This window comes from Anopheles nili, chromosome X (assembly GCF_943737925.1).
Source record: "Anopheles nili chromosome X, idAnoNiliSN_F5_01, whole genome shotgun sequence".
NCBI classification, from domain to species: Eukaryota; Metazoa; Arthropoda; class Insecta; order Diptera; family Culicidae; genus Anopheles; species Anopheles nili.
The window spans coordinates 13,376,166-13,380,182 of record NC_071293.1 but is presented as its reverse complement, the minus strand read 5'-3'; the positions used below and the strand labels follow the sequence as shown (position 1 = coordinate 13,380,182).

Here is a 4,017-nt window from a genome sequence, read left to right as displayed (position 1 = left end):
TCTTGTAGTTGAGTGCATGCAAGAAAAAAGTTTTCCGTGAGTTAATAAACATTAAAGTCTATCCAATGCATTTTTTGCAATTCCCCGGTATCTGATTATATGCAGAATTAATATGTTCGTAGAGCAAATGAATCGATACATTTTGAACTTTTCGCCCGTCAAACCGGTTATTACGATTGGCCAAATTTGACACATTTCACATGTGACATTTTCATGGTTTAGCTAGAAATTCATTACCATCGACAGAATGTTCCCCATTGTATGGTGAGAATTACTACGAAGTTCATCCAAAAATTGGTCTGAAATAACATTCCCTGTTCAATTTCACTTTTCATGAAATCTGGCCTTATGGTTGATCCACAGATCGAATAAAAAATAAAACAGTAAAAACTTAATATACACCCCTCCCACTCATTTTTTGACAGCACCCTGAAAATAAGACCCATGGATTGGTGTATAAATGGACATATGTATAAACATGAACATGGACATGTATGACATGGACATATGTATAAACAAATGGGTTAGCTCAAAGGTGTCTTGTTTACATGCTGATGCTAAATACTGCCGAACAAATTTCATTGTTAATATAATTTTTCCCCAGCAGATATATTGGTAAAAATCTATTTAAGTGGAAGGAATGAGTTGTAGAGTGTGTGGGGTTGTTAGATGGGGGTTGATATTTTGCATAAGCTCCCCCCCCCCACCCCAACAACCAACCGGATTGCAAACCAACCAATGCTGTGTGAAAGAGGGCTTAAATACATGAAAGCCATGGAAAATTTTCCAAAGACACAAGGCTAGATTTGTAAAAAAGCACTTTGTAAATAGCACCAATTTTATGCGTCCTGTCCAAAAATTATTTACTATTATACAATTTGCATTGGTTGTAAATTAACTGCAGTCGTTTATCAAGTTGGATGAAAATATTAAGTACTCAAATGGATGTAATCAATCGTGTGGGTAATCAATCATTAGGCACGTGTATGATGAAACAGCTGTCAAATGTACTTCAGCTGCGAACTACAGCACGCTCAGGTTTGCAGCCTTGTCGTTCGCAACGTGCGTTCTTTAATTCATTTCTTAGCAGAGCTACAAGGCAAGCTGATTCGTTTCTTCAGAACAATCGCTCAGAAAAAGGAATATAATTCACGTGTTTAGATTCTTTTACGATACTAGGCGAATTAAGTTTCGTTACCAACAGTAAAATTTTAGGAGTAAAGTATGTGATATGAATTTGGGATTCCATATGTTAAACACGTGGCCGCCACTAATTCTTTGCAAAGATTTACAAGCTCTAAAAAAGATTATGTGCTTAATACAATTCTCATTAGCATTAATTTTAATTTTTAATTAATTGAATTGTAATTTTAATTAATTGAATTGTATTTCTGTCCCATAGGAACACAGCAAGTAAAGGCAAGGCCCAGGTAAAAACAAGGTCGCTCCTGCACTGCTTATCAAGAGGAAGGTCGAAGCTCCGAAAAAAAAGTTGATTACTCCGCTGTTCGAGCGCCGTGCGAACAACTACGGAGTTGGTAAGTGTATATGGCAGGAGTTTATTCGTCGTTAATTTGATCTGAAATGCATTTATAGAACGATGACTGCATCTATATTGTAAAGTTAACTATGCATTTTTCCAGGTTCGTGCGCTGGCAGAAGTACATTCGAATCCAGCGTCACAATGCCATCTTGCAGAAGCGCCTTAAGATTCCGCCTCCAATCAACCAGTTCAGTCAAACCTTGGATAGACCTATTGCTCAGCAGCTATTTAAGCTCCTCGAAAAATACCGTCTGGAGAATCCGATTGCAAAATTGCAACGACTAATTAACTAATTGCAACGACTAAGGCTGAGGCAAAAGCAACCGGTAAAGTGGAACCGTCCTGCAAGAAGGCCTAATTGATCGTGGTCGCTCACGATGTCGATCCAATAGAGGTGAGCTTTAATTATTTTCCGTATTGTTATTCATCTGCATTTGCCATTTGTACTTATATGATGATAGAATTTCTTCAACTGATGTCCGCTATTTGGTGGTTTCTGAAGAATATCCTTCACGTTGACATTTTTATCTGACCGTTATTATTTCTTTACTTCCGGTTTGTTTACATGGCTCCCGATGTATAATGTTGTTTATTTCTTTTATTTAACAGCTGATGGTGTATCTTCCCGCGTTGTGCCCTAAAATGGGATTATCATACTGCACAATAAAAGGAAAATCTCGCTTAGGTACGCTCATTTACCGCACGACATGTACAAGCGCCACAGAGCGCAATAGCCGCATGCCGAGTTAACCGTTCGGCCTTCTGGTGGAACCCCGAGTTGGCAGAGCTGAAGACTGCCTGTCGACGAGCCAGAGAAGCGATGTAGCGAGCAAGGGATCCGGAGGCGCGCGCTTGCCGTATGAATATGGCGCGTGACGTAGAGCGCCAGTTCGTAGCGGAGATCCGGGCAAGCAAGCGTCGCTGCTTCAAAGGATCTCATAAGCGAGGCCGAATCAAATATCTTCGGAGCGGGAAGCTCATGCGCTTGGCACCATCGTGACAGAGCTGATCCCTGAACGCCCCACGATGGACTGGCCGGAGCCATCCCCGACAGCGGCGTCGTCAGTCCGCCCTGTATCCGAGGAAGAGCTGCTCGCGATCGCTGCATCGCTAAACCCGCGGAAGGCCCCGGACATAGATGGGATACCCAATGCTGCAATAACGATGGCCATAATAACGAGCCCGACCACCTTTTGACGCATTTACCTGGAGCTCCTCGATAGAGCGGAATTCCCGGCACAGTGGAAACGTCAACGGTTGGTGCTGTTATAGAAACCGGGCAAACCACCGGGCCTGCCGTCTTCTTATAGGCCCCTATGCATGCTCCACACTGCCGCAAACGTGTGTGAGCATATAGTTCGAAATCGGCTCAACGAGCATTTGGACAAGGTCATCTTGCAGAAGCGCCTTAAGATTTCGCCTCCAATCAATCAGTTCAATCAAACCTTGGATAGACCTATTGCTCAGCAGCTATTTAAGCTCCTCGAAAAATATAGTCCGGAGAATCCGATTGCAAAATCGCAACACTAATTAACTAATTGCAACGACTAAGGCTGAGGCAAAAGCAACCGGTAAAGTGGAACCGTCCTGCAAGAAGGCCTAATTGATCGTGGTCGCTCACGATGTCGATCCAATAGAGGTGAGCTTTAATTATTTTCCGTATTGTTATTCATCTGCATTTGCCATTTGTACTTATATGATGATAGAATTTCTTCAACTGATGTCCGCTATTTGGTGGTTTCTGAAGAATATCCTTCACGTTGACATTTTTATCTGACCGTTATTATTTCTTTACTTCCGGTTTGTTTACATGGCTCCCGATGTATAATGTTGTTTATTTCTTTTATTTAACAGCTGATGGTGTATCTTCCCGCGTTGTGCCCTAAAATGGGATTATCATACTGCACAATAAAAGGAAAATCTCGCTTAGGTACGCTCATTTACCGCACGACATGTACAAGCGCCACAGAGCGCAATAGCCGCATGCCGAGTTAACCGTTCGGCCTTCTGGTGGAACCCCGAGTTGGCAGAGCTGAAGACTGCCTGTCGACGAGCCAGAGAAGCGATGTAGCGAGCAAGGGATCCGGAGGCGCGCGCTTGCCGTATGAATATGGCGCGTGGCGTAGAGCGCCAGTTCGTAGCGGAGATCCGGGCAAGCAAGCGTCGCTGCTTCAAAGGATCTCATAAGCGAGGCCGAATCAAATATCTTCGGAGCGGGAAGCTCATGCGCTTGGCACCATCGTGACGGAGCTGATCCCTGAACGCCCCACGATGGACTGGCCGGAGCCATCCCCGACAGCGGCGTCGTCAGTCCGCCCTGTATCCGAGGAAGAGCTGCTCGCGATCGCTGCATCGCTAAACCCGCGGAAGGCCCCGGACATAGATGGGATACCCAATGCTGCAATAACGATGGCCATAATAACGAGCCCGACCACCTTTTGACGCATTTACCTGGAGCTCCTCGATAGAGCGGA

The 4,017-nt window shown here is 44.1% G+C and overlaps 1 pseudogene; it reads left to right on the top strand.

Moving 5' to 3' along the window:
* Positions 1 to 478: 478 nt before the first annotated feature.
* Positions 479 to 2,293, top strand: LOC128729023 (60S ribosomal protein L7a-like; annotated as a pseudogene).
* Positions 2,294 to 4,017: the final 1,724 nt, after the last annotated feature.